The 19,598-nt window shown below is 43.4% G+C and overlaps 1 protein-coding gene across 2 annotated transcripts in view; it reads right to left on the reverse strand.

Moving 5' to 3' along the window:
- LOC131523253 (uncharacterized protein C14orf132) overlaps positions 1 to 19,598 on the reverse strand; it is a 36,228-nt gene that overhangs the window by 11,829 nt on the left and 4,801 nt on the right. The window lies entirely within an intron of this gene.

Below are 19,598 nucleotides of genomic sequence, written 5' to 3' on the forward strand. Positions count from 1 at the left end.
ATTTTTTATTTTTTTCTGATTTTAGTTTTAGTGAACTATAACGACCCTGATACACTAACTCTGCTCATTTGTCTCGAGCTAATGATGAGGCACTTCAAGACCTCTGTGTTTACACATTACAGCGGACGTGAACCCTTCACCTCGCTGCTTTTACAGCACTGTAACTTATTGATTCTGCCACACAATCGATAAACTAATGAGGGTTGTGGAGTGCTGGATGAAATAAATCCTAAGGATAGGATAATTGGTGGTGTCGTTTATATGTGCATACATTTCAGAGACTACATCCTCAAGCAACATTAAAACATTTTAACACTGACCTCAGATCATCTGGCTGTAACAGATTCTCTATTGTTCAGCGTGAGCTGGAAAAACTACAGATTGCCAGTTACATCCAGTTGCAAACTGACTCTGCTGTGCAGTTATTGTTTGTGTTTTTACTTAGTTTTATTTTTTTCTTCATGGCAGTTTATTAGTGTGGTATACCATTTACAATATAACAGAATGTCACAGAATTTGGCAAAATTTGGATGAATAAATAAAAAGATTGAATAAATAAATGTAAAGATTTAAATGTAAAGTTTATTTGCCAAAAAATGGAAGGAATTTCCAAATTTCATTTCGATTAAATTTGAAAGATTACTTAAATTGTTAAAGTTCAATGCATTCATTTGATCACCACTGTTTTTTGATATATAACAGTGACCTCTGGGACGGCTCATGCTGCTGACTCACTGTAGTACAAACTTCATATCATTTCCTATTTCCTGTTCCTGTTCCTCTTTCCTATTTCCCTATTCCATTTCCTGTTGCGTGAAAGACAAACAAAGTCAAAGTGCTAAGAAAAACTGAACTGTACATCAGTGAGAAATGGTTTGCAATACAATAATTCATACAATAATTTATTTCAGTTAGTTGTCAAGGCAAAATTTCTCATTTTTGTTTAGTTCAAGTTGAAGTACTAAAATAATTCAAACTAAAAAATTTAAATGTATAAAAGTCATAATATTAACAGAAGGGTCAATATCACTGTAGGGTGCCTTTTGGTGTCCTGTAGGGTAAATAACTCATTTGCCATGATAACTTAACATAAAAATGGCTATGAAAGGGTGTGTTATATTAGGCTAAGTTTTTATATTCATAACAAAAGCATTACTTGGCTCTTTAGATACATTTTCTAGATTATTCTTAGTTTTGTGTAAGAGGATGCGTGTTATTTTGCTATGTCCCATGCACTGCACTACTGTCAAATCATAAAAATTACATTTTTTGTCCTCTATTAATATTTTGTACATTTTTTGTTAAACTCAATTTGAGTGTATTGATCATTTGGTCGTAAAAATTATATTTTTATTTAATAAAAAAGAAGAGTTTGTCCATGTCCCTCAAATGGTTGTCCACCCTGTCATTTTGGGAAAGCCGCCCATTTAAGAAAAGGCCGTCCCCTTTAGTGTCATCAGGACAACAGATGTTTTGTCTCTTCAGTGGCTGGAATTTCAACCGCTTAAGTGAATAAATTGCTGAATTTTCATTTGACAAATTTTCTTTGTCTGAGTTTGCTTACTTAACATGTTAACATGTCCACCCTGTCGACATTAAATATGCCAGAAGTGATTAGAATACAGTATTTTCAAAATATGTAAGTTTAAATATACCAAATTCTCTTCAACAACCAGACTAAATATTTAGCTAGTCACAGTTTGTTGTAAGCTAATATGCTAATTGAAGCTCAAAATGTCCACCCTGTTGGCTATTTAGACTCGATAGAGTGGACATAAACATGACAGGGTGAACTGAATGAAAATGAATGGGGAGGGGGGTATATCAATGCGATTGATATAATTATATTATTTATTATTATTATATATTTTTTTTAGAAGTTGAATAAATGTTTAATTTTCATATTTGTGTGTTCTGCATTATGTGTCCACCCCGTCATGTGCTGGTCCACCCTGTCATCTTGATATTTTTCAATAATATTTTAAATAATAATTAAATCATATCTGTATAATCCAGTGTGTTCAATAGCTAGGTGTGGGGGCAATAACACGCAAACAAAAAACTGCATTAAAATATCACAGTTTTCTCCAAATAAGAAAAAATACATGTGTGAATTGTAATGAGTTTCTTTAAAAACACATGGTTTACATAAAATCTTTGAAAAGCAAACAAATAACCCTGTTTAGAAAAGGGACATCATACCTTTCAGAAAATATAATTTGCATCTTAATTTTGCAATGAAAACGTATGTAACGGTAATGTATATGTCCATGACAGGGTGGACATATCTTATGCTTTATGCTTTGAATAATGGCCCTTAATTATCTAAAAAAAAAAAAAATGTGTGGGAGCTCAGCTAATATGTTTCTATAGTACTTGAGTGTCTACTGTTTATGATATGACAATTTTTGAGTATTGTGAGGGTTGAAAGGCACTCTATGGTGATATTGACCCAGAAACTATAAAAGTCAACCTGGTCTCATGGCATTTACGTACCTCTGCGCACTTTTTGTGCGACACCGTTTTACGTACCTTGCTGCACGTTTCGCCGCAGTTTCAAATAGAAATGTCCACTGAGTGGCGCTAAAACACAGGTTCAATATGTGAACCCTGGCACGTTCTTATTATGTAGATATTGGTACGTATTGCTGTTTTTTTATTACGTTGCTTCAGATACGCATTGCGGCGGTTCAGAATTCAAATATCCGGGGACTGTCGCTAAAGGTTAATGCTCTATCGTGTTGGAAATATGCCCTACACCAAATCCAGCCCTAAACCTACCCGATAGTGTTAACAAATGCAAAACTGATATAAAAACGTATTAGCTGATGCAACTGTGCCATTTAAACTTCCTTTTACGCAGATTTTAACTGCTTTGTCGAACCGTAGTTACACGGGATACGAACCGGTGCTTCTCGTCTCCTAAATCCGTCTCCACACTCCGTGAGCTACCGAACAAACTTATCATCTATGAAAACCCATAGATTATGAAGCTGGATTTATGCAATGCTAACGTTCAAAAGCATCTGTTTTCAAATCTCCCAGCATATTAATATTGTTTTGAAGTCATAGCATGATATTCTTCAAGTAATTGTGCGAAAATTACGCTTTATTAATTGCAACTCTGTAAATTTGTTTGAAAGTGTTCATTTATTTTGGAAACTGCAGTGATATGTACTTATTGGTACGTATTTCATGTCACGCTAAAAAGTGCACCCAGGTACGTAAATGCCGTGAGACCAGGTAGATAAAAGTATATCAATGATACTAAAATAGCAATGGCTTGAAAAAATGAATGATGAGAATGAAACTGTTCTGACACATAATATCAAGCAAAATTACAAACCAATGCGTTTTCTTTTTAAGCATGCATTATTAATAAAAGAAACAATGTTTTATTTATGCACAATCGTCGGGAACAGTCTGAACTCATTAGATGTGGAAAAATTCAACATTAAAACTTGTTCTTATAAAACACACCCACTCAGAGTTTTATAATGTCATTTCAATATTTAAGCCTTTGAAGCTGGAAAAGAAATTTGACTTGTGCGTGAAGAGACGGACGGCAGTAGAAAGAGCTTTAAACAAAAGCTTCATTACAGCCGTATGAAAAATGCATTTTCAGCTCTTAATGTGAATTAAATCCACACTCCATTCAGCTCTCTGTCATGCTAATGAGCTTTTCTGATAGAATTGACCTACTTCTATACTGAATTACTCAAGTGGGAAATACAAAGTATTTGGACAGTGAAAGCACATTTAATGTCATAGTGTAGTAAAATAACAAAGAAAGTGTTTAAGAGTGATTCAGATGGTGCACCATAGTAATATCTGATTGTTTGTACTGATAAATGAAGTTTACGTCTCACAATTCTGACTGTTTTGACTCTTTAATTCTGAGTTTACTTCTTGCAAATCTGTTTTTTTTGTTTCCTCCACAAAATAATAATAAAAAAGACTTTTTATTTCACAGTTCTGACTTTTTGTTCTAAAATGGCAAGTTTATGTCTTGCAATTCTGACATTAGAACTTGCAATCCTAAGAAAAAAGTCAGAATTCAGACTTTTTTTTCTCACAGTTCTGAGTTTTTATCTCACAATTCAAACTATTTTTCTTGCAGTTGAGAGTTTTTATGTCACAAATCTGACTTTTTCAGAATTGCAAGTTAATTACTACAAAAAAGTCAGCATTGTGAGATATAAAAAGTCACAATTACCTTTTTAATTTTTATTTTCTTTTATCGCATGGCGGAAAGAAGCTACATAGCAAATACTACATCACATACTATATGAGTTTAAAGATGTAATCTCAATATGCTGCTGTGACTTTGTAAAAGCGCTTTGGTTTCAGAAGAACATGAGCCTGTGGCATAAAGATATTCTCCAGACGGACGACCGCTGATGTGCTGGAAAGCCCTGAGCAGGTGTCCTGTTCTTCTGCATGGGCTTTTAGTGAACACACACACTAAACCTGATTCCCAGTGTCGTGCTCAGATATGACTGAGGGGGAAACAGGGTCATTTTGGGGCAGCAAGATCTAGACAGAACATGTAGTGACATGTTTGGAGCGTATAACACTGAACTGTGTTTGGATGAAATACTACCATACCGCTTAATGCATACTGCACATTATTTCATGCACAGTGCTTTATATGTAAACAGCATACATTATGCAATAATATGCTGAAAGATACTGTAATTTTCATGTAAGAACAAATTAATGCTTTCCACAGAAAAGAGTACTGTGATTCCATAGAAGAAGCTTCCAGTACGCAGACAGGATGACAAGTGACGAGACACAGATAACAAAATAAAAAGTGATTAAAAATAAATATGTGAAAACAATGCACAATAGACAATATACTGTATGTACAGATGTGGTATGTGCTATTTAGATGCTTCTCAGATGTTTCTCCTGAGAAAAAACACCCCAGTAATCTGGCATGTGTGAGTTTCAGAAAATATCTCATTTATGTCTCAAACTCTGTTCAGATTTGCCACAATACCAAAGTCTGCAATAAAAAGTTAGAGATTTCTCAAATATTTCTTATCAAACTATCTGCTCTCCAAATTCATTTTATAGCTCTATACTCTTACTGGATGACAACTATTGACTCATTTTGGACAATTGTTTTAAAAGAAAATTTTGTTTAAAATAAATAAATAAATAAAAGTTAAACTTAGCATAAATTAAATGTTGACAAATACAATCACGATAAATGTTACAATTTAAAGATTTAAAATTTATTTAAAAATGTCAAGATTTAAATTACAGTAATGAGAACTCTGGTGTAAATTTGCTTTCATTTTATAAAATTAATGTTAAAAGTATAAACTTTTGTTACTTTAATACAGTAAAATAAATGTTAACTGAAATAAAATAAAATATATTTAATAAATAAAACTGAAATAAATAATTAAAACTATATTAACATTAAAAAAAGACAATAACTAATGTAAATGACAAAAAATGCAAAATTGCTAAAACTTTAAATAAAATGAAAATAAAAATGCAAAATGGAAAATACAAAAATAAAAACACAACCAAAATATTTAAAAGAAATGGCTTGGTGTTGTTTAGTCTGTACCTGAGGTCAAGTTGGCAAAAGGTTGAGGTTAAAAGTTGACAAAACTTTATGCATTGTAATTGTACAGTCTTTCTCTTCAGGGAAAATGTTCCAAAAAAAATAAAAAACTCTAAATATTATTGATCAATTGATTAAATTATGTACTAGTATCAGTGACCATCACAATAATGTTAAACAGAATATAGCTAATATGTCTGCTCATACTTTACATTTGGGTCATATTTTTCATAATTTGTGATTGACAAGCCATCTTTAACAATTATCATGTTATTTCATTTGCAGGCGGTGTAGTTTTCAACTTCACTTGATCAACGGCAGGATCTCCAGTGAGGCGTTGTGATGCTTGTGACAGGAAACTAGAGGAAGAGATGGAAACAGACCTCCAGCAACAACATGACCGACTTCCACGAGAAGAAGAAACGAGGTTTGGGGCTAAAAGTGATATTTTCATGAATGCACATTAGCTCAGTCAGACCGAGGGCACCGTTGCACGTCTGTGAAGCACTGGGAGTATTTCTAGGGTATAATATTGGTTTTAGAGATTCATGCAGATGCATTTTGATAATATTGCTTATGTTTTGTTTTGTTTTTTATTTCCTGTGCATCATCAGTGAAAATGAAGGATACTCTGAATACATTTTGGTTACATTTAGAAAACCTTAATGCATAATATTATGAGTGTTACTGCAACACTCTTTGGCTCAAACGGTTTCACTGGATCAAAAAAATATAAACTCAGAATTGCAAGGTATAATTCTAAGAAGAAAAAAATATCTTATTGTAATTGCACCATATAAACTCACAATTGCGAGAAAAAGTCAGAATTATTTGATAAAGAGTCAGAATTTTTTTTTTATTCCTTGACAAATGTGTCACGATTCTCACAATTCTGACTATTTTTTTGTTGCAATTCTTAGTTGACATCTGAAGATTCGGGCTATATTTAATCTCAATTATGAGAGAAACTGTCAAAATTGCAAAATATAAATTTTTATTCCTTGGCAGAAACAAGGGACAAGAAACAAATTTACTATCACGCAATTATGAGTTGTGACTCTCGATCAGCAAGAAAAAAAGTCAAAATTGTGAGATAAAAGGCAATTACGTTTTTTTTTTTTTCCTGTATCGGAAATAAGCTTCCATAAAAAAATTGAATATTAAATGAGAAACAGATTGTTCAAAAAATGGGGAGTTGATTGGACTGTGAAGTGTCTTTGTGGCACATCTAGGCCCGTAGCCAGCTCTGAGGTCACCGAGGTCCGGTAAATTTGGTGTTTAAAACTCCTCATATGAAGGTCTGCATGACATGTATAATTCGGTTTAGACAGTTTGCAAGAATGTTTAGCGTCCGTGGTATGAAAATGATCTTTGCTAGACGCTGCTGGAGTGAACGAGGCTTGAGAGAGTTGTGAGTGAGGACGTGCGCTCAGCCTCTGTGTTGCTAGATCCAGCTATTATAACCGTTTTTGGACTTGTCTTTTCCACTTAATTTTCCACTTTAGAAAGTTAATAAAGTGGGAAGTTGCAGTTTATGGACAGGGATATCTTATCTTATTTGCAAAAGATTTGAAATAATTCTGGTCTATTTTTTATTTATTTTTTGGTTTTTGTTTGTTTTAATAGCAATATCTGGCAACACTGCACTTAAACTGACAGTAATCAAAAAAGCCCATGGACAGGTTATTGCAGACAGCCTACGACATTTGGTAAGTCAAGAAAAAAAAAAAAAGAAATCATGATATTATCTGTCAGAAACGTTATCGACACAGATCTGTAGAACAAGTAGGTTACAGAATGAAATGAAATAGCCCATGCAAACACTAGCCATTAAGAGGTCTATGCTATGTCTTTCATAATAGTAGTTAAATTTTCACAAAGTCATGCTAAAAACATTCAAAGAGCACTAGACAAAGTTATCATCTATACAGCAATGATTATTAATAAAAACTTTAACAGTAATATGTATTGTTGCATGAATAATTAGCAACTGATAAAATGATCCACCCCATAGTAAAGTATTAACAAATTTTAATGTGATAAATAGGGTATGATTTAAAAATGATCATCCCTCCAAAACAGAAAATATCTTTCACAAACATCTACATGCCTGTCTCTTTTAAAGTGTTTATAGTGTATATAATGAGTTGTATTTGTAGGGATTATTATACCCTATTTATTGGGTAAAATATACCCCCCTCCAAGCTCAGTTAAGTCCACAGTTGTATCAATCAGAAGATGATTAGAATAATAACTCTATATCCCGCTGTCCTTACAATAACTCAGTTTCCTTCGGTTTGTGTTACAGGCCGTTTCATGGATGCTTGTGCAGCAGGTGATTTATCGTTCAATCACAGAGCAATCTAAAGCTTTCCATACAAAAGATTACTGTGGTGAGACTACAATACAGTGTCTCCACAGGAATTAAACATCGCAAATTAGATGCTTCTCAGAGGTGTGGGTTTCAGAGGAGATCTCACTAATGTTTCAAATTGTGCTCAGATTTGCTCAAGATACCAAAGTCTGAAATAATAAATTTTAGTCCCAATATGTACTCAAATATTTCTCATCAAATGATCTAAAAAGCTCTCTAAATTGAGTTTATAGCTCTATTCTCTAACTGGTTGACAACTATTGATTCATTTCTGTCTACTTTTTAAAGAAACGTTATTAAAAATAAAAAGGTTATGTAATGATTTAATTAAAAATTAAAATGAGCATAAATTAAATTCAGTAAAACAAATATTATAATGATTAATGTTTTACAGTTCAAAGATTTAAAATGAAAGATTTCTTCATTAAAGTAATGAGAATTTAGGTGTAAATGTGTGTTTCACAAAAATAATGTCAAACTGCGTAAAAAGTCAGAAGTATGTACATTAACTCAACTATTTCTCATCAAATTATTAAATGAGCTGCTCTCCAAATTCAATTTATAGCTGGAATACAACTAGTGACTTATTTGGGTCTATTTTTTAAGAAGAAAAAAGTTATATAATGATTTTAAAAATAGCATAAATTAAATGCAGCAAAGCATAATATGTTACAATTTAACATAGTAAAACAAAAACTTTTGCATTACGGTAATGAGAATTTAGGTGTAAATGCATGCATGTAATTGACATAAAAAGCAATGTCAAAATGCATAAATAAATAAAAAAATTACTTGAATTATATACTATATATATATATATATATATATATATATATATAAGAAATATTTATTACAATATTTATGGATTTTTTAGGAGAAAAATCTCAGAAAAAAGTTGACACTAAATGGAGGCGTTACTCAGATTTCCATTCAAGACTTTTGAGGTATGAAAAAAACTTCTAAGATGGTGTTTTGAGGTGAGGCTAAAATAAGAAATAAATTATGAAAGTGATGTCTCAAGTGGTTGTGTATGTGGACATTCCTCTAGAGAACCAAACTAACCTCATGTGTTTTAATGCATCAATTTCCAAACATATTAACATGTTTAACTCACTTTAACTAACTTAACGTCCCAGGTTACATATGTAACCATGGTTCCTCTTCGGGAACTCGAGCTGCGTCCGAAAACGCTAGGGGAACGCCTTCGGAACGTCCGGCTCTGAATACAAGTGTAATCTGTCCAATGGATGGGCGAGACGTCACGGGTGAGGTGACGTAATGACCAGCTGGTATAAAAGCACGTGCGGTGAAACCGGCATCAGCTTTCTGTCATTCAGCTAGCGCTCTGTGTCTAAACTGTGTGTCTTATTTGGTGTTGTCTGTCCTTTGAAATTAAACATGTCAAAGAGCCAGTATAAGGCTAAGCATGTGAAGGGCGAGAGCAGATCACAATACAAGCTGTGTGTTCCTCCCTGCAAACGCTATTTGTCTGCAGGTGATACACACAGCTTGTGTGTGGTTTGTTTGGGAGTGAGGCACGCAGAGTCGGCTCTCGAGGGAGCGTACCCTTCCTGCTGCGTACGCTTCGCTCCCAAAAAGGCCCTTTTTTCCCAGGAGGGTTCTTTCACCAGCATTACCTGCAGCGGAACGGCGGCGGCACTCGTGGGGTTCGCAGTGGGATCTGATGGAGGGATCGGAGACGAGCGAGTCTCTATCTCCATCCTCACCCATTAGATCCGCTGACCGCTCCCCGAGATCGGAAGCCCGCCATGCGGTTACTTCTCCTCGGGCAGCGGGTTCGGCACTTCTCCTGTCTTCCTCCGAGGAGGTTGACGTGGAGAGCGCCGAGTATGTTTCGCCCTCTCTTTCGGCCCAATATGAGGAGCTTGTGGAGGTGGTCACTCGTGCTGTGGCCAGATTAAACATCGATTGGCCGGCCGAGTGTCGTGTTGAACCGCAGAGAAGCAAGTTGGACGAACGCTTTCTGCGGTTTAAGACTCCACCTCCACATCGGAGCCTGCCGTTTTTTCCCGACCTCCACACCGAGGTGTCAAGGTCGTGGGGAAAACCATTCTCGGTCCGCCTCTTCGTCCCCTCGTCTGATAACTACGGTAATGTGGCAGGGACGAGTGAGCGCGGTTACAGAGCGATGCCTCGGGTGGAACAGACGCTCGCGAGCTATCTGTCCCCTGACGCTGCGTCGTCTCTGAAGGCTCCGACCTTGCCCACCAAGCCGCTGCGCACATCGTCAGCGCTGGTGGGCAAGGAGTACGCGGCAGCAGGTCAGGCTGGTTCTTGTCTGCACACCATGGCGGTGCTGCAGGCGTACCAGGCTGACCTGCTCAAAGACCTAGATGAGGGTGAGGGAATCAATGCGGATGATATCAGCGAGCTCCGCAAAACCGCTGATTTGTCTCTCCGTGCCACCAAGGAGACCGCCCGTGCTATTGGGCGGTCTATGGCAGCCCTGGTGGTGGCGGAGAGGCATCTCTGGTTGACCCTGTCAGATATCAAAGACCGTGACAGGGTCTTCCTCCTGGACACCCCGCTTTCACCTTCTGGCCAGGAAGCAGGCGGCGGCGTTCCAGCGGTTTCTCCCTCGCCGCTCTCTAGCTCAGGGGGCTACTGGGCTAGAGCAGCCCCTGCCGCGTGCTGGCTCCTCACATAGAGAGGCGCAGAAAGAGAGTGTCGCCGCCTGTGCTCCCCCGCGGCGGAGCCGGGGCAGTAAGAAAGGCTCTCGGTCGGGGGCCTCGAAGCCTAAGCCGGATCTACGGACCGTCCTTCAGGCAAAGAGGTCTTCAGCCAAGAGGCCCTGATGCTTATGGCCCAGGGCTTATGAGGGTAGCCCTCGCTGGGGAAGAGCGGCGTTCACCGCATTACACGGTGCCCGTCTCTCCTCAGTGCCCTCAGGAGATCGTTCTGCTAACCCTGCCACGTATGGTGTTCCAGGCGCAGCGATCTCCAGCGAGCACATATCTCAGTTCTCTCCGCCCGGAAACGTAGCGGAGCTGAGATGCTCGCCACCCCTTCGGGGATTTCTAGAGCAGCTAGTTCGGTTGTCTCCTGCTGGTGTGCCATTCCAGGACACCGAACTAGCCGCTCTGATTACACCAGAGGCCAGTCTCGAGAGACTGGTTCCCTTAGTAGACTATTTTGCAGCATGGAAACTACTGCCAAATGTGTCTCAGTGGGTCCTGCACATTGTAGAGAGAGGTTACAAAATCCAGTTTGGTTCGGAACGAGAAGTAATTACTCTCTTAAGAAAGGAAGCCATCGAGGTGGTCCCTCCTCACGAGAGACAGTCCGGGTTCTACAGCCGGTACTTTATAGTTCCAAAGAAGGATGGAGGGTTGCATCCCATTTTAGATCTGCGTCAGTTGAACCGCTCAGTCAGTAGACTGAGGTTCAAGATGCTCAAGCTCAAACAGGTTGTGTCTCAGATCAGGTCCCAGGACTGGTTTGTTACAATCGATCTAAAAGACGCGGAAGTTCCTGAGGGTTTGCGTTCGGGGGCGAAGCTTACCAGTATCGGGTTCTTCCCTTCGGCCTAGCACTCTCACCCCGCACTTTTACGAAGTGTGTGGATTCCGCGTTAGCTCCGTTGCGGCTACAAGGCATCCGCATACTCAATTACATCGACGATTGGTTGATTCTCGCTCATTCAGAGCAGATGGCGGCTCAACATCGAGATGTTGTTCTCGCTCATATGAAAGTGTTGCTCACTATCAAGCAGTTTCAGAGACTGCTGGGTCTGATGGCAGCTGCGTCCAACATGATACCTATTGGCCTGCTGTACATGAGACCCCTACAGTGGTGGCTCAAGACCAAGGGGTTCTCCCCGAGAGGGAACCCACTTCGCATGATCAAGGTCACGCGGCGGTGCCTACGTGCCTTAGACATGTGGAGAAAACCTTGGTTCTTGTCTCAGGGCCCAGTGCTGGGAGCTCACGTGTCCGTGTTTCTCCCAGACCTAAGAGATCACCATGTGTTGGTGCGCACCGACAACACGGCAGTGGTCTCTTACATCAACCACCAAGGAGGTCTGCGGTCACGCCCCCTGTACGGGCTGGCGCACCAGATCCTTGTGTGGTCCCAGGGCAAACTCCTCTCGCTGAGAGCAGTGTACATCCCTGGGCATCTCAATGTGGGAGCAGACATCCTGTCGAGACAGGGGCCGAGGCCCGGGGAATAGATGCTTCACCCAGAGGTGGTGAAGCAGATTTGGAGAGTGTTTGGCCAGGCTCAGGTGGACCTATTTACGACTTGGGAGACATCGCAATGTCCCCTCTGGTACTCTCTGACTCACCCAGCTCCACTGGGGCTGGATGCCATGGTACAGACTTGGCCGAGGCTTCGTCTGTACGCCTTTCCCCCGATTGCTCTGCTCCCCGGAGTTCTGGAGAGAGTGCGCCGGGACAGGGTCCGGCTGCTGTTAGTAGCCCCGTTCTGGCCGGGCCGTGTATGGTTCTCGGACCTGATTTCTCTCCTTGACGGCTCTCCATGGGAGATTCCCGTCAGGAGGGATCTCCTCTCACAGGCAGGGGGCACCCCTGTGCACCCCCGCCCGGAGTTGTGGAAGCTGTGGGTATGGCCCCTGAAGGGGCACAGCTCATAGCTTCCGGTCTCTCAACCGAGGTTGTTTAGACCATCCTCCAATCCAGAGCTCCCTCAACGAGGAAACTGTACACCTTGAAGTGGAAACTTTTCACTTCATGGTGCGGAGACCGCCAGGTCGACCCAGTCAACTGCCCGGTTGGTACAGTGCTGGAGTTCCTGCAGGCTCGATTCTCCACAGGGTTAACCCACTCCACCTTGAAGGTTTATGTGGCGGCGATTTCGGCCTACCACACCTCTCTTGGTGGACAGTCAGTGGGCAGACACCCCCTGGTTACACGTTTCCTCCGCGGTGCGCTGAGGCTAAGGCCTCCAGTACGGTCCCGTGTTCCTCCATGGGACCTGGCTGTGGTGTTGGATGCTCTCTGTAGGCCTCCTTTCGAGCCTATTAAGGAGATCTCTGATCGCCATCTCACTCTGAAGACTGTATTTCTTCTGGCGATTTCTTCTCTTAAGAGAGTTGGGGATCTGCAGGCCCTCTCAGTGGCCCCTACTCATTTGGACTTTGCGCCTGGTATGGCCAAAGCCTTTTTGTACCCTCGTGCAGGGTATGTCCCCAAAGTTCCTTCTGTCACGCCACAGCCTGTCGTACTGCAGGCCTTCAGTCCTCCTCCCTTCAGGGAGCCAGACCAGCAGAAGCATAACTGTATGTGTCCAGTGCGAGCGCTGGATGCATACGTCCACAGAACTGCCCTGTGGAGAAGGGTGGACCAACTGCTGATTTGCTATGGTCCCCCTAAGAGAGGTCTTTCTGCTTCCAAACAGACCCTCAGTCGGTGGATTGTGGAGGCCATTATCATGGCCTATGAGTCCTCTGATCTCCCCTCGCCGATGGGAGTCAGAGCTCACTCCACACGAAGTGTGGCGGCCTCCAAGGCCTTTCTCGCAGGTGTCCCATTACAGGACATCTGCAACGCTGCAGGATGGTCTACGCCCCTGACCTTTGTCAGGTTTTATGGCCTTGACATGCGGGCCACTCCAGGCTCTTCCGTCCTCTCGCCCTAGATGTGCTCCGCAGGGATACACACTGGGCAGGGACTTAGAAGCCTGGCGGCGTTGGCATCTCATTCCCCTACCATTTTCGGACGCAGCTCGAGTTCCTGAAGAGGAACGTCTCTAGGTTACGTATGTAACCCTAGTTCCTCGAGGGAACGAGACGCTGCGTCTCGAGGCCACACTTCCGGCATCCCTGCCCGCGCTTGCTTCATTCCTAGAAGCTGATGCCGGTTTCACCGCACGTGCTTTTATACCAGCTGGTCATTACGTCACCTCACCCGTGACGTCTCGCCCATCCATTCGACAGATTACACTTGTATTCAGAGTCGGTCACGCTGAAGGCGTTCCCCTAGCGTTTTCGGATGCAGCCTCTCGTTCAAAAACAGAGAACGCTGCATCGGAAAACGATACCATGCTTCAGCGATACCATGCTCTGAATCATATGTGTAATCAGTCCAATCGATGGGCGAGACGTCACGGTCGGGTGACGTAATGACCAGGAAGCTTAAAAGCACATGAGGTGCAGCCGGTGTTAGCTTCTAGGAATGAAGCAAGCTTTAGTAAGGATGCCGGAAGTATGGCCCTGCGACATCTACAGGATTGTTCTGTCTACCCACGGTTTCTGATTAGAGAATGTCTTTATTGTTACCGTTTCAGTGGCTTGGTCGGTTAGCATGTAAACAAAGCTTAATGCTACATCCGTGAACTCGTTGACGTCAGCTGAACTCGCCCGGAACATGTCCCAGTCGACGTCATCAAGAGACGCCTGTAGCATAGCTTCAGAGTGGGAGGACCAGCGCGTCACTTCTCTCTCCACCGGGGATTCCTGAACGATCCTTTGTTTATATTCCGGTGTGAGGAAAACATGTCCTGAGAGATGGCATCAGACAAAACTAGATCGACCAGGGATCAGTTCTCACCTCCACGCACACAGGACTCCCAACCAACCACATCCACTGCTAAAACTCCCATCTTCTCCTTCTGTCCCCTGACGGAGGCTGAAGTATCCAAACTTCTTCTCTCCAACCATCCTACAACATGTCCTCTTGACCCAATCCCCTCGCACCTTCTGCAAGCAATCTCTCCCACGCCTACCGCACTCACACACATCATCAACACATCCCTCCTCACAGGCATCTTCCCCACTGCGTTCAAGCAGGCTCGGGTAACCCCACTGCTCAAAAAACCTACATTAAACACTTCTCTTATAGAAAACTATAGACCTGTCTCTCTCCTTCCATTCATAGCGAAAACACTTGAACGTGTTGTCTTCAACCAGGTCTTATTGTTTCTTTCACAGAACAACAAACTGGACGCTAAACAGTCAGGTTTCAGGAGTGGCCATTCAACTGAGACTGCGCTTCTCGGTCACTGAAGCCCTGCAATTGCAAAAGCCCATTCCAAATCATCAGTCCTCATTCTGCTGGACCTATCTGCTGCGTTTGACACTGTCAATCATCAGATACTCCTCTCCACTCTCTCATCACTGGGCATTGCTGGAATTCCACTTCGCTGGTTTGAATCCTATCTCACTGGTAGGTCTTTCAGGGTGGCCTGGTGAGGGGAGGTATCCAAAGCACATACACTGGTCACTGGGGTTCCTCAGGGATCGGTTCTTGGACCCCTCCTCTTCTCCACATACACTACATCACTGGGTCCCATCATACAGGCACATGGATTCTCCTACCACTGCTATGCTGATGACACACAGCTCTATCTCCTTTCAACCAGATGATCCAACGGTAGCTGCAAGGATCTCAGGTTGCCTGGCGGACATCTCGGCATGGATGAAAGAACATCACCTTCAGCTCAACCTGGCAAAGACTGAGCTTCTTGTCTTTCCCGCCGCTCCGACTCTACAGCATGACATCACGATCCAGTTAGGTTCATCAACAATTACCCCATCAACTTCGGTCAGAAATCTTGGTGTAATCTTTGATGACCAGCTGACCTTCAAAGACCACATTGCAAAGACTGCTCGATCTTGCAGGTTTGCACTAGACAACATCAGAAAGATCAGGCCCTTTCTGACGGAGCATGCTGCACAACTTCTTGTCCAGGCCCTTGTCATTTCTAGGCTGGACTACTGCAATGCTCTTCTGGCTGGACTTCCATCAAACACAGTCAAACCTCTACAAATGATTCAGAATGCGGCACGACTGGTCTTCAAGGAACCCAAAAGAGCCCATGTTACACCTCTCTTTATCTCATTGCATTGTCTACCAATCGCAGCTCGCATCAAGTTCAAGACACTGATGCTTGCTTATAGAACAACCACAGGCTCAGCACCCGCCTACATGCACTCACTATTAAGAATCTACATCCCCTCCAGAAGTCTGAGATCTGCTAGTGAGCGACGCCTCGTGGTACCATCACAAAGAGGCTCAAAATCACTCTCCAGAACATTCTCGGTCACCATTCCTGGCTGGTGGAATGATCTTCCCACCCATATTCGGAGTGCTGGATCCCTGTCAATCTTCAAGCAACAGCTGAAAACTCATCTCTTTCGACACTACTTGACTTCACCCTACACATAAAAAAAAAAAAAACTCTTTCTCCTTCCCTTGCTAGCTTGTACTTATTTAAACAATGCCTGAGACTTGGTGTTACAAGCACTTCGTTTGTCGGATTGCCCCTTCAAGATGAATCGCTTTATGTATTCCCCAAATAAAAGCATCTGCAAAATGACTAAATGTAAATGTAAAAATGTAAAATGGTGGCATGGTCCGATTTACCAAAAGCCGGCAGGGAACGAGCTTTATAGGCATTCTTAAACTGAGTGTAGCAATGATCCAGTGTATTCGGTCCTCTAGTTGGACAGGATACATGCTGATGGAAATTCGGCATGACCTTCCTGAGGTTGGCTTTGTTGAAGTCCCCCGCGATGATAGAGGCAGCGTCAGGGTGTTTGTTGATGTAGCCGCTGAGCTCATCGTGTAGTTTGGACAAGGCCAAGCTGGTGTCTGCCTGAGGTGGAATGTAAACGGCAGTAGCGATGATCGCTGGGAACTCTCGGGGTAGGTAGAATGGGCGGCAGATAATGGAGAGATGTTCCAGATGAGGCGAGCAGGAATGCGACAGAATGGAGATAATCATGAAACACACTCCACCACCTTTGGTTTTTCCGGCCTCGGCTGTTCTGTCCATCCGTATAACAGAAAAGTTATCAGACGGTGTTGCAGCGGTATCTGGGACCGAGGGTGTGAGCCATGTTTCAACCAAACAAAGGATGTTACAGTCCCTAATGTCCCGTTGGAAACTTATCCTGGCTCTAAGATCGTCCATCTTATTTTCCAAGGATTGGACATTAGCGAGCAGAACACTCAGTAGAGGAGGACTGTGAGCCTTTTTTCTCAGTCTGTCACAAATTCCAGCTCGTCGCCCGTGGTGTTTCTTTCGCCTCCTGGGATTATTCAGTTAACTTCGGTGTTCCGAAGTATCTCCAATGGCCACGCTGGATCCGTGGATAAAGTGTCCTGAAGCAGGTTAGTGCAGCGGTGTCCAATGTCCAAAAGTGTTCTTTTGTCGTATATAAATAGTGCAGACGTTGTGTGTTTAAAAAGAGAAAGTAAAAATGCGTAAAAAAGTATATAAGAGCACAAATTGAGCGGAGCCATCCTTAACGTCGACTGTTCAGAGCAGCGCCGGAAGTGGAAAAAAAAAAAGCCACCGGCTGAGGGTCTGTTTGGAAGCAAGATGACCTCTCTTAGGGGGACCACAGGGGGAAAGGCTTACAGATGAAGCCTCGGCCAAGTCTGTACCATAGCATCCAGCCCCAGTGGAGCTGGATGAGTCAGAGAGAACCAGAGGGGACAGTACGATGTCTGACGAGTCGCAAACAGATCCACCTGAGCTTGGCCAAAAACTCTCCATATCTGCTTCACCACCTCGGGGTGAAGCATCCATTCCCCGGGCCTCAGCCCCTGCCTCGACAGGATGTCTGATCCCATATTGAGATGCCCAGGAATATGAACTGCTCTCAGAGAGAGGAGCTTGTCCTGGGACCACACAAGGATCTGGTGCGCCAGGTTGTACAAGTAGCGCGAACGCAGACCTTCCTGGTGGTTGATATAAAAGACCACCCCTGTGTTGTCAGTGCGCACCAACACATGGCGATCTCTTAGGTCTGGAAGAAAGTGTTTGAGTACTAGAAACACAGCCAGCATCTCCAGGCTGTTGATGTGCCACGTGAGATGGCGACCACTCCACAGACCGCGGGCAGGGCATCTGTCACTAGCGTTACACGGCGACAAGGAGCTCCCAGCACCGGGTCCTGAGACAAGAACCAAGGTTTCCTCCACATGTCTAAGGCACGTAGGCATCGCTGCGTGACTTTGATCATGCGAAGCGGTTTGCCCCTCAGGGAGAACCCCTTGGTCTTGAGCCATCACTGTAGGGGTCTCATGTACAGTAGGCCAAAAGGTATCATGTTGGATGCAGCTGCCATCAGACCCAACAGTTTCTGAAACTGTTTGACACTGCAACTGCATTGAGGATTGACTCGTTTCTGAGCAGGAGACAGACGTCCCTGCATCGTGGTCAAATCCCACACCACGTCCAAATAAGTGGTCCTCTGTAATGGAGAAAGCACACTTTTCTTGGCATTTAGTCTTAACCCCAGCTCTTTCATATGAGCGAGAACGACATCTCGATTCCGAACCACCATCTGCTCTGAAATCAACCAATCATCGATGTAATTGAGTATGCGTATGCCCTGGAGTCGCAGAGGAGCCAGAGCAGCATCCACACACTTCGTGAAAGTACGGGGTGAGAGTGCTAGGTCGAAGGGAAGAACCCTATATTGGTAAGCTTCGCCCATGAAAGCAAACCTCAGGAACTTCCTGTGAGTGGGAAGGATGGAGACATGGAAGTATGTGTCTTTTAGATCTATTGTGACAAATGAGTCCTTGGACCTGATCTGAGACGCGACCTGTTTGACAGTAAGCATTTTGAACTTCAGACGCAAGACTGAGTGGTTCAATAGCCGCAGATCTAAAATTGGACGCAACCCCCATCCTTCTTTGGAACAATGAAGTACCGGCTGTAGAACCCGGACTCTCTGTTGAGAGGAGGGACCACCTCGATGGCCTCCTTCCTCAAGAGAGTGTTCACTTCTTGTTCTAATACCAGAGACTGTCCGGGCCCACTAATGTGAGAAAGACCCCTTTGAAAGGTGGCGGCGGAGCACCGAACTGAATTCAATAGCCTCTTTCTACAGTTTGCAGGACCCAACAAGATACATTTGGCAGTAATTTCCACGCTGCTAAATAATCTACTAAGGGAACCAGTCTCTCGAGACTGGCCTCTGGAGTGCCTGGAGCTGCTAGCTCGGTGCCCTGAAGCGGAGGACCGGCAAGAGACGGCCAAACTAGCTGCACTCTCTGGAGACCGCTGCGCCCTGGAACACTGGCAGGGTTGGCAAAACGATCTCCTGAGGGCACTGAGGAGAGATGGACACCGTGTAATGCGGTGCACCCCGCTCTTCCCCAGTAGGGGCCGCCCTAAGCAGCCCTGGGCTTATGGACGTCAGGACCGCTTCGTTGAGGGCTTCCTAGACTGAAGCACGACCCTCAGATTGGGCTTCGCCTTAGAAGCCTCCAACTTAGAGTGCTGCTGACTTCGGTCCTGTTGCGGGGTAGCGCGAGAGGCAACACTCTGTTTTTGAACCTCCCTGTATGAGGAGCTGGTACACGGCTGGGCTATAGAACGGTGAGGGAGAAACTGCTGAAACGCCGCCACCTGTTTACGAACCTCCTGGTATCTGTCGATGACAGAATTAACGGCGTCGCCAAACAGACCAGAAGGCACAAGCGGGGCGTCCATGAGGAAGACCCTGTTCTTCTCTTTCATATCGGACAGGGTCAACCACAGATGCCTCTCCGCCGCCACCAGAGCTGCCATAGACCGCCCAATGGCACAGGCGGTCTCCTTGGTGGCACGGAGAGCAAGATCAGTGGTTCTCCTACGTTCTGAAATGTCATCTGAATTGACTTGCTCGCCTTCATCCAGCTCTTTTAGCAGGTCGGCTTG

This window comes from Onychostoma macrolepis, chromosome 17 (genome assembly GCF_012432095.1).
Source record: "Onychostoma macrolepis isolate SWU-2019 chromosome 17, ASM1243209v1, whole genome shotgun sequence".
NCBI classification, from domain to species: Eukaryota; Metazoa; Chordata; class Actinopteri; order Cypriniformes; family Cyprinidae; genus Onychostoma; species Onychostoma macrolepis.